We start from the raw sequence: 11885 nt of genomic DNA, 5'->3' as shown, positions 1-11885 counted from the left end.
GAAAAGCTGTTGACTTAATTGACATGTTTTTCATAAGGCCAAAACATTCTGATGTGCTGGTAAGTGAGAAGAAAATCAGTTTCCCAGTTCTAAACTTTTCAGTGAAAAGTCCTGGTGATCTGCAGTGCATAGGTCAGCAACCAGTAGTTCTTTGTTTCAAGGGGAGAACTTTTAAACATGTCTCATGCTCAGGAGAGCATACAAAATATTGGAAAAAGAAACATTCAGTCCATCTTCTTACAGTTGAGAGATTGTTTTCATTTAGCTGCAGTAAATATCATGTGCATTAATGATCTTGAGATGTTTGCCTCTTGTATTCTCTCCAATACATGTACTAATGGGGAACCTTGGACACTGAAACATGCAGTACTGGAACAGGCAGAACTTGATGAATGTGATGAAGGGCAGAGATTTGGGAGGACCAAGGTTAACATGATGGACATCCTCATAACAGAACTGTCTAAATTTGCCATGAGAGAAGATGCAGCAAAAAATTTGTAGTTAGATATCCAAAAAAAGATATGTAATTTTTTCAGTTTCCTGTAAAATATCTGTCATGCACTAGTATACTGCAGCAAAGAACGTGCCAAACAAAATATAAACATGAAATCTGAATGAACACTGGCTTAGGTTTTTCCCACATGCTTTCTCTTTGCCTTTTCCTAATAACTATTTTCTTGGATTTGTCACAACTTTTAACATCACATAATACCCAAATCCACAGCTTACAAAATTTTAAATGTGTTAAACCTGATACTATGTATGTTATTTTATTAAATTTACTATGTACTATATTTGGTCATATAAAACACTGAGTGTATAAAACATGTCACCCTGTAGAAATTCTACAGCTCAGCTTATGTACAGGAAGGTCACTTGTAATAGTTTAATTGTGCTTGCTTTTACAGAGCTCCCAAAGCACAAGTCCTGCAAGAATTTAGGGCAAAACCTTGAATCCCTCCTTTTACTATAGGTAAGTCCACTTTGTAAAATAGACAGGGCGTATAGGTACTGTTACCTCCAGGCTGTGTGTGCTAGGGTGATCTTCCTTCACTTATACATTGGCAGATGGCTATTTAAGGCCAAGTCAATCACCTTCAATAAGAAGACACAGGGAACTCAAGAAGGTGATCAGTCTTACAGGTGATCTGAGCTTACATTCATATTAATAGTACTTTAGAAGTGGTTATTTCTCTCTGGGAATGTTGAAGGAAATGTTGGCAGACTGACTGCCTCTAAGTGTAGACATAAGTCTTTTAGATCTCTGCTTTAAGCTCCTTTTCCTTTTCCGTGGTTGTACTTGCCTGCTGCCTAACACCAAAGGTGTTGGATTGTTTCTTTTACCATCAAGTCTTTGTAGAGGGTCAGCACAAAGCCACCTGTGGGACAAGATGTACAGACAATTCTTGCTCAAGTCTCTGTCTGCCTGGTGTTAAACTCTTGCGCAGGTCATTTCAAGACAATGGAGAACAGCAGAGCAAGATGCATGCAGCCACTCACAAAGCAGGTTCCTGGCTGTCAGACATGGTGAGTGTTAAAAATGCCCCATGGACTTCTGAAGAAAACAGAGACAAATTTTATTTCTCCCCTTGTGGGGAAAGTGCTGCTGTTCACTAGGTGACATATCATAGGGAATGGATGGATGAACCATGCTGTGGACAAGGAAGCCTTGAAGAAGAAATGGGGGGACACTTAGCTAGATATTTCACTGTTCCCCTTTTGTCTTAAATGACCTTGAATTTTGTACCAATAAGCAAAAGGGTTAATATGGATAGGAATTTAGAGTATTTCAAAGATGGAAGTAAATATGCAAGTGAGAAAAAAATTGAAACTGTATAGATCAAACTGATCATAAACCTTCGGAATTAACAGGTTTATTTGCATTACTTCTCTGTGTATTCCTTCCCACAATCCTGTTTTGTCCCAAAAGACAAGTAACAATATCTACCAATGGCATTATCTACTTCAAAAACCTTTTTTCTGACAAGACAGATGGCAACCTTTTGCAGAATATATCCAAAATATTCCATAGAGAGCAGTTAGAGATGAACATGAAAAGATAGTTAGAGCACAGGGTGCACAGGATACATTTGTAAACACACATACATATAAAAGTAAGATAATTACTGATTTTTCAAAAGTGCAAGGAAAATGGTCTACAGAGATATTGCTTTGCTAAGAAGCAGAGATAAACCATTGAAGGTATGGTTTAATTGGGGAAGTTTTTTAACCAGATTTTGGAATGAACAAGACAAAAAAAAATTATGCAGATGGTTGTTACCATTTTGCTCTTCTCTATGCCTGATAAGAAGGCAGTAAGTCACACTTCAAAGGACCCAGATTTTAGAATTCCTGAAGTGAATGTGTTGACAAAATAATGGTAGAAATGGTTAGTTCAAGGAAAGTGGAAACCATAGTTAGAGAGCATGTGGATAGTGTGGCACGGTTGGTTTTGAGCAGATCTATCTTTCTTTCCTTAAGAAACATTTGGAACACAAGTCTTTTTGAGTATTTTCAAGAATGCATTAATATAAGTCAAACTTTCAGCAGGATCAAGAGCTTTCAAGAGAATGATTTCATGACACTGATGACCACTCTCACAGAGAACATCAGCTCATACACAACACCTGCCTTTTTCATTCTAAAAAAATTGCCTAGCTGTTATCAGTGTGTCTTTGCTCCCAGGAAAAAAATGAAAAATGAGGGCACCTGGGAAAACTGCCTCATCCTTTGTACCCCATTCAAGTTAAAATTAATCAAAGATGAAAAGTTTTAAAGGTGTTCTTTCTCTTTCCCACTGGATTCAGGCAGTCAGAATAAAATTAAACAAAAGGAGGAAGATGATGAATCAGAATGTGAATAATTTGGGAACCAAGGAGCTCCAGACAAAAGAAAACACAATTCTCATTTTCACAGTTCATCTTTCAGTTTTGAATACTCATCACCATCTACTGCCAAGATGCCAAGATTAAAATCTGTTTCTCCATTTGTCATCTCTTATTTCAAGTGAGTTCAAAGGGATCACTGGTCCCAGACTGAAAGTGCATCACTCAGAGCATGAAAAACAACATAAGAGTTTACAGGGAAGATCAGCATGAAATAATTAATGAAATAGTGTTTTTCTGACAGTAAAGAGCAACGAAGAAGAGGAAAGACATCCTTTTCTCAGGGTCTTTTAAAGAGTCTTCTTTCTGTTTTATCCATTCTGGAATCCTTTCTCAGTTTTATCCCTTTCCTTTTCTATTATAAATGGAAAAATACATTGCTACTGCAGAAAGTAGTCAAACACTGGGGTAGTCAGAATCTGGATCCTATTTGTCTTGTATTTCATGATGATCTCACCAGGTCTCGTAGGCCATTTTCCCCATGGTTGCACGCATGTGCTATGAGCTATCTTGTCTACTGAGTTTGCAAGGCTACACTCTCACTGTAGTGTGTGTATACAGGGCAGATTCGAAGTATTCATATATGTTATAAATGTGTAAGAACAAATGTAGGTGAGCACAAAGATTAATATTATCCTAACTATGGCAGATGTATACAGATGTTCTCATATGCATGTTTATGTGCACAATACAGAGTTCACTAATGCTTCCTATAATACTCAAAGGATAACTATTGATATATATGAAATCACAACAAAAATACTTACAACAAAGTAAAAATCCAATGGCTTTCAGATTAATGGAGATGCTGCTAGAAACATTTTTAATCATCAAACATTGTTTTTGATTTACTGTCCTCCTCTACCTGTAAAAACAAAAGGAAAAGGGTAGATTTTATTTTACCTAAAAAATTTGAACCTATACACCGTTACCCTGCAACTTTCCTGTAATTCCGTGTGTGTGAAAAATGCCAGTATTTTATTTTGAAAGATACTAACCATTATTATGTAAAATGCATTAAACAAAGAGCAGCCATTTCTCCTTATTTGTTTTATTTTTCTTTAAAAGGTGCTTTTCAGCCTGGAAAACATTCTAACAATAAAAATATGAATAAAATACAAGTCATTTCAATATGTTCTGGGACTATGTGGAACAGGAAAATGAACATTTATAATTAAAGACTACATCATAATGCTCCTGAAAAGAACTGATTGAAGCATTTTTCATGAGATTTCACTGAATTGAGGCCAAAACAATTCACAGAATAACAGTGTAAGTGTTGAAAAGGATGCTTTTAACAGGAAATTTTTTAGTATAGATTCTCAACTCAGAAATTACCAGAGCAACTGTCTCACATTTTTAGTGCTTCTGTCATTGTAAGTTGAGGCTTTACCTTCATTCTGTCCATTTCAGAGAGAAGCTGGAGATGCTCAGCCCTAAAGGAAGGAGGCAAAGGCTTCCAGCCAAGGTCATCAGAATTTACTTGACATTCTAATCACTTTAAAAACTGACAAGACAAAAGGTTTTCAAGTTTCATATGTATTTTCCAGATGTCTTTGAAGTACACATTTGGATTACAGGATAGTCCAGCCCAATTCTGCCTCCATAAATCAACCACAAAGGTTCAACTCTGGAATGAAAAGAGGATCTGGAAAATCAAATATTGTCATGAAAGGATCTGAAAAATAAAATGTTATGGGAAAGAACTTTTACCTTCTTTCAGCTTTGAAGCTAAAGGTGTTCTTATGTTTTAAATTTTAAAGATAATTTGTAATCAAATTCTCTTGTAATGAAGCATATTCTTTCACTCTCTCCATGTTTACTTATCTGTAGGCATTATACTGAAATATGCATCTTCTTTCTGGAGTTTTACCAGGATTGTGGTAAAAAAAAAAACTGGCTTTTCCTGAAATTTGATGTCCTGATTTTTTAGATTTTTTTTCTTGATTCTCTCCGTGGAAGTAAGAAATCAGGAATTTTTAATTCCAGTAAGAAATAAGTGCTTAATTACCATTGTCTAGGAAATTCTGCAACCCCACTCTTTGAAACTGTCACAAGGTACCTCAGATATATTCTTGCTAAGAGGATCAGACCTATGTGCCCATAGTGGAGACTGTTACAAAACATAAAAAGTAAGTGGCCCAAAAACCTGACAATATAAATTAATAATACCAGGAGCAGCTACCTATCCTTAAGTCACAAATGAAATAAAGGAAACTGAAAGAATATTGAATGCACAAAAACTCATTCAAGCTTTCAAAAACCTAAGAAAAAAAATACATCTTCTATTTATCTCAATTAAGAACTCCAAAGTCTGTAGCAGCTGTTGTGGAGAAACTCTCCTACTTTGAAAAAATGATATTTACAAAAGGAAAACGAACATTTCCTCTTGAATTTATAAGCAGATGATCTGTACAGAGCTTTGTGACAAACCAGAAGACCATCCCACACAATGAAGAGGTAAGGAATGCCTTTTATTCTCTCATTTACCAAAGCATTTCAGACACATCTTTGCTTAAAGGAGAAATTTTCTAAACACGAATTCCTGGGAAAAGATAATTGAATCACAGCATGGCAGGAAGAATGCATGACCTAGCAATGTACCAAGGACAAGGGACTTTTTCTGGAAAATATAAGAATGGCACACCACGGACTCATTGGAAAGACAAATTATTGAAATTAGGATTGTGTGCCGATGTTCCACAGCTGCCATCCAGGATGCAGCTCCAGAGGCAAGCCAGTAAAAACACCTACCTTGGACAGTTTGTTGATGCTTTGTGTTCAGCTGAAACCTTAGAACAAGATGAAATATCCTGGGCACAGCAAGTGAACAAGCTAATGCCCCTAGAGATCACAAAGCCAAATCATATCTAAGCTGATATTGATCTGGGGGAGATCACCCTGTTAGAAGAGGACTATCAATGGAAATTAAAGAAATTGCTTTGCAGACAAACTTGACAGGTAGCTCAATTTTTGGGATTAAATGTTGGGTTATTACTAGTAATTCATCAAAGACTGTTCCAAGGTGGAAGCACTACTTTTCATATTAACTGTCATAATATTGAAGAAAAAGGGGGCAGAGGCCAGAAGTGCACACAGCAGCCATATTTCTGGATGTGGAATACTAAGAAACTTCCAGAGAGCTAGAACAAAACATCTGGCTAGCTAAAACAAATGGACTGGAACATGCACGTAGACAAAACAAGGCTGGCAAGCAGGAGAGCTGTAATATAATTGCCTATTCTTTCCAAAGCTCTCAAGTGGGAAAAGTAGATCCTATTTGGGACTTCTGGCTTAATGAGCAGAAGCAGTGACTGGAGGGAGATTGCTTTGCTTTAAACCATGTTCAGAGAAGAAGCTGGCTCAATAGCAAGCAGCGCCAGTGCAGGAGTGAGGACAAGCCAGGTGCAGAAGTCAATCTGGTCATTCAGGAGAGCTCATCATTCCAGGTTGAGCAGGTCATCACCTTGTTTGTCAGGAGAGAGAAGAGCATATCCTCACATCCAGAGACTGGTGCACTTTGTTTACACTTTACTGGACATTGTCTACCATACAATAAGTGAATATGTGCTGGTCTATGGGCCAGGCAGATTTTTGTCTCTGCTAACATATTTTGGAATGTACAATCTATCAGATCATCTTAGTAGGGAATTTGTGCTAAGGTTAGTAGAATACTAGGGACAAAGGGACTTCCTACTCCCTCATTTATTTATTTCTCTCTCTGTCTCCTCTCTCTCTCTCTTTTCCTTCACTGTCATTTTCACTTCTCTTTCTTCATTTTTCTCACTCATTTGAATGCCATTTTATTACTTCAAAGGCATTTGCAATTATATGGCCTAAATGGTGACCTGAAAACAGCAATATTAAGACAAACCCTGCATGGGCAGGAGTGTCTTCAGTCATAAAAGTCTACTCCCTCTGGGCTTCAGCTTGATCTCCTGAGACCTCTCCTCTTGGCTCTGTCAGTGTCATTATCTCTTCAGAGCAGTTTCTCTCTGACAGACCTTTTAGGCAAGGGCCAGGATTTTTAATTGCATTCTGAAATAAAGGATGCAGACCTACACTGTATCTGTCTCTTTGTTCAACAGGCAGGCTGGACGGGCTGGATTTTCTGTGCAGTTGCCATGCCCTTGCAGACCTTTCCTGCCAAAAACCAGCAGACTTTGCTTGATCCTGAAGGTTCATAGGCACTGTTGCAGATTTTGTACTATTTGTAGTTGCCTTATTTGCCTGGGAAAGCATATATTAAATGCTTGTACTAATTACTGTAAGACAGTTACAGCAGCTGATTTGTCAAACCTATGCAAATATTGCAGCCTGATGAAAATGAAATGTGTCTGAAAGTAATTTAATTTGGGGAGAAAAAGTGATATAGAATTTTAAGTTATTACCTTTTAACCATTAATGTCAATCATATTGGTAAGACATCTTCAAAACACTATTGGATGAGAATAATATTTTTAATTTATTTCTCCATCTTCCTAACAAATTGAAAGGTTTTTATCAAAATTTTGCTACACAGTATGCTGGCTGCACTACTAATTAAAAGCTGGTAGTTTCTAAATTAACCTGTGAGTACCTACAGGGATGGAAATTGCCTCCTTAACATTATTATTTACTGACAAAACAGGTGATGACCTGCTTGTATTTCCAAAACAAGCTCATTAGCTTGTCCTAATGGCTACTGCAGATAAACACTCTGATATTTCACTATCGTACTGCATACAGAAGAATGAGCTGCTGAAATAAAAATAAGAAGAAAAAGAAAATAAGCAAAAAAAAGCACCACAGATTTCTAGCTAACTGGGCCTTCTAGTAGGGCCAGTGTGACTCATTCTTGGTCAATAGATGCATACCTGACAGCTGCCATTAATAACTATTAAAGTGCTGCCTGAGCTGCAGGGTGAGACATGCTTCAATGTTCTAAAAATAAGATATTATCATTCTGCAAGAGTAATAGTTTAGGCAGCAGTGGTTTCAACCCTCTTGGTCTGACTCTTCAAACTGACATCATTTAATCTAAATGTTCTGTCCTGCCAGGTCTCCTTTTGGGTACACTGTATGATGAAAGAGCTCAGAAGTCATTAATACAAATGTTTCTATAGAAAGTATTGGCCAGGTCTATCTAGAAGTGACTGTCTCATACATTACCTGCTGAGAAGACAAACATAAATCCTAGGCCAGCAAACTCATCAACACCTCTCATGCTACCAAAAGACTGGATGACAACACTAGTGCACTGGGAAACTGAGCACCACCACTAAATTGGAAGGAGATGAATTTTCCTTTTTCTGAATGCTGCTGCATCCTCTGGTAAACAGAAATTACTTTAGAGGAATTTCAAACACAATTTCTGAGAATCCTCTTCAAGTTGGTTTTTGTTTTTTTGTTTCACTGGAATTTACAAGTATAGATTGATGACTGAGACTCTCTAAAAGACCTTCCTGCATTGTGTCCTTGGTTTGGTTTATGTAAACTGATACTGGGTATTATTTCTTTATAACTGATTTAATTTTAGAGACAGTCAAACTTACATTCTCCAATCAATTAGAGTGGCCATTTATATGTACAGAGAATTTGGCTTAGGACCTTTTGAGTCTGATGCATTTAGGACAAATTTGTTTGCCAAAAGATATGGACATTTTCTATGATTCTGTTTAAAGTGAGGTTTTGTATTAGATGGGAAGATTAGAAGATTTCACAATGTTCTTCTCTGTCTTTAAAATGAACATTATTCCCAGATATTGGGTTCTTGTCTATTTCTAGAGAGGGATATTTTTTTTTGTGTCAATCCCCATGTTAAAATATTTGAACAATGAACAGTGAGTAGTGCAGGAAATGAAGTCAGTTCACACCACTTCTAGTCACGACTGAAGTATTTCTTCCTGAGTTGAAAAGAGGGGGAGTATTGGGAAGTATTTTGTATAAATTATCTTCATCTAAAACTTCTCTAGTGAGGTTTTGAAGGCTCTATTAGTAAAACTATTTTCAAAGCCATTAACCTAAGTAACATGATTTGCTACTGATTATGTAACTGGATAAATTTTATGACTTCTTGGCATAATGCTACCTCAGACACCAAATTATCCCCCTTTATTTAGCTTGCTTCCTCCTTCTGTTATTTCCATTTTGGTGCTAAAGATTTGCCTACACAGCACTCTGCAATGCTGTGTCATCATACCTGAAGGAGGTCAGCTCTGCAAGCACAAGATTCTCCAGGGTCCTGTGAATTGCTTTTGAACCAATGGAAAGATGATGTGCTTGCAGAATTTTAACTTTTTTCCTTTGCTTCTGCTCAGTGTCTTGCATTTGTTGAATCATAGTTTTTCTGCTAGTCTCCAGACCACAACTTAAGAAGTTCTGGGTCTTGAAGACACAGGGTACATCTGAAACAATACAGGCATCTGTACTTTGAGGTGCTGCATGGAGATTCAGCCACACAGGTGCCTAGATCAGGGAACTGGGGTGCCAAAGCTTCTTTCTAACATGTTGGCTGGTCTCTTATTCCCATGACTGAGAGAAGACAGGAAAGCCACAGCTGTGCCGCACCCAGTATGTGCATCTGAACTCAGGTTAAAATAACTCTTGAGACAGCTCGGTTATGCCCTGAGCTGTCCTGCCTTTTACATAAAGGTGGCACTTTCATGTAGCATGACGAGGAAAGAAGTTTACACACTGTGCATAAATGACCACAGTGAAAAGGTCAAACTGCCAGTCTGACACTTGTTCATCCAAGGTTCAGAATCTATGTCTTTAACAGTTTTCAGCAGTTTTGATGGGGATTTTTTTCTGCTTCTTTGTTTGTGTGTTTTCTTTGTTGTTTTTTTTTTAGTTTGGTTTGGGTTTTGTTTTGTTTGTTTGTTTGTTGATTTTATTTTTTTCTTTTATTATAGGATTGCATTCTTTCTGCTGGCTGAAATATGCATGACTTTTTTCCAAGAGAAGCTACTTGGAATTGCTGATCACTGATCTTTGTTTTGCTGCTGAGGCCAGATTTTCTGCTGGGTGTGTGCACCACTCTGCAGTAAAGCATTTGCCCTCCATAGCCACAGAGTCTTGTGGAGAAGCCACAGAGAATGAGAATCTTCAGTATATCTCTATACACACTACTGCTCACAAGGGAAGTTTCAAAGTTATGATTTTATTATTTTCTGTGGTTTAACATGACATGAGAACAGAGGTGGACTGTTCTTCTTGTCCCATGTGTGCAGGATGATATTGCTATCTTTATTACTTTGGAACTTTAGGGATTAAAGCTATTTGGCATATAAGAAGAAGCAACAAGTGACTCTTTAATTAATCCCTGGTTATCACAACAGCTGATAGACACAGAGGGCACATTATGTTCTCATAGAGAAAACGAAAACAAAAAATCTTTATCTCCTGCATACCGTGGAGACTAAAGAAGAGTTAAAACCACTGTGAAATGACTGCAATGAAAGAAAGCTCTGATTGTCTCTAGTGCTGATTTACAGCCTTTGCAAGACTCTAATCAAGAATGAAATTAACAGTGCAACAATAAGACAATGTTCTTTGTATTTTTGGACATGCCTGCTCACTAGGGTGTATGTTATCTGCAAGCACAAAACAGACAGAAAACCCTGCTCAGCTATTTAGGCCCCACATACGGCAGAGAGCAGCTCAACAAGCTCTAGTAAGAGAAAACCTCATCATTTCCATGTTTGTCTTTCCCAGATCTGAACTGCTAAGGAAGCACACTGGAGAAATACCTTTGATTCTGGAGAAGGGTTTATAAAGTATATGTGAAAATTTTGAGATTCAATTAATTATGCACATATCTGAGGTATATGAAAAAAAATGTTAAAGTATGTGTCTGAATTAGATGTTGCTGTAGCTTGAAATTTATTTACTTACAATTAGATTGCTCATTTTTATGCTTTTTCTTATAAGGCCTATGTTTAGTCTGAAGAAACATCAACCTCATCGTATGGAAGGAGATTAAAGGACTGTAAAACACAGCTGTCCTTATATCTGTAATTCCCTCTACTTCACTAAATAAGTCACCAATAGCAAAATGTAATATACTATGCTTCCAAGCTCTGGTTGTCAGAGAAGGTGACAAGGTGACAAGAGCAGAACACAGAGGGCTGAGAATGAGAAGAGGAATTTATTTGCAGGATAGTGCTCTAAGATAAAAAGACAAAAGAATCCTGAACTTTGGAAGTTTTAATAGGCTCAGCTTTCAATTTTGTTCAGGGGAAACACATGGAAGTATTTTTCTCCAGCTAAAAAACAAAGACAGCATTTTGAAAATAGAAACATTGTACTGGAAAATATTAAGACAAAAATATTTTTTTTTAAGTCTTGGTATTGATACATTCCTGATGGAATGATGAAGCTAGCTTCTCCATAAAAACCCCAAAACCCAAAAAAGACAACCAAACAAAAATACCTACTTCTTTTCGTACAGTGTAGAAAAGTAAATTATGATGGACACTATGACAAGTTAAAATGATGATCAGAAATAGACAGGATCTGTCTGAGGGCAACTATTGGAATAAATAAATGATGTGTAGGATAACAGTACTTCTGTTGCTGAACTTTACGAACTCTGTTTAATAATAAAAACCTTAGAGAAACTTTAATAGAAATATTTAGAGTTCCAGATGTAATTGACTGTATCATGTTCCATTGCAGGACAGTGTTGGGTAAACAGTACAAAAAAAAAGTAAAAGCACATAAAATGGAGTTTTTTTAATCGATTGAAAACTGAGGCTTGTGAGGACATCGCTTCTAACATCAATAAAGGTAGTTTAGTAGACCATTACTTCCAGAATAAGACGCTGTCCCCCCAGAGAACAGAGTAGTGATATGCCGTTCTAATTTGATATATCTGGAAATTTAAATATTTCTAATAATTTTCCTCATGAAATCCTTTAATTTCACCACATTATTCAGAATAAGGATGATCAAAACTCAGGCACAAAAAAACCTTCACTCTGAAAAAACTTTAAATAAAAGAACTTTCTTCTTTAATTG

The 11885-nt window shown here is 36.9% G+C and overlaps 1 long non-coding RNA gene across 1 annotated transcript; it reads left to right on the top strand.

Moving 5' to 3' along the window:
• Nucleotides 1–1516: 1516 nt before the first annotated feature.
• On the top strand, nt 1517–4493 carry LOC110482353 (uncharacterized). Its single transcript, XR_002467404.3, has 3 exons — nt 1517–1527; nt 4299–4353; nt 4436–4493. It is a non-coding gene; the product is annotated as an uncharacterized LOC110482353 (long non-coding RNA).
• The last annotated feature ends 7392 nt before the right edge of the window (nt 4494–11885 follow it).

This window comes from Lonchura striata, chromosome 1, assembly GCF_046129695.1.
Source record: "Lonchura striata isolate bLonStr1 chromosome 1, bLonStr1.mat, whole genome shotgun sequence".
Taxonomy (NCBI): domain Eukaryota; kingdom Metazoa; phylum Chordata; class Aves; order Passeriformes; family Estrildidae; genus Lonchura; species Lonchura striata.
This window is presented reverse-complemented; position numbering and strand designations above follow the sequence as displayed.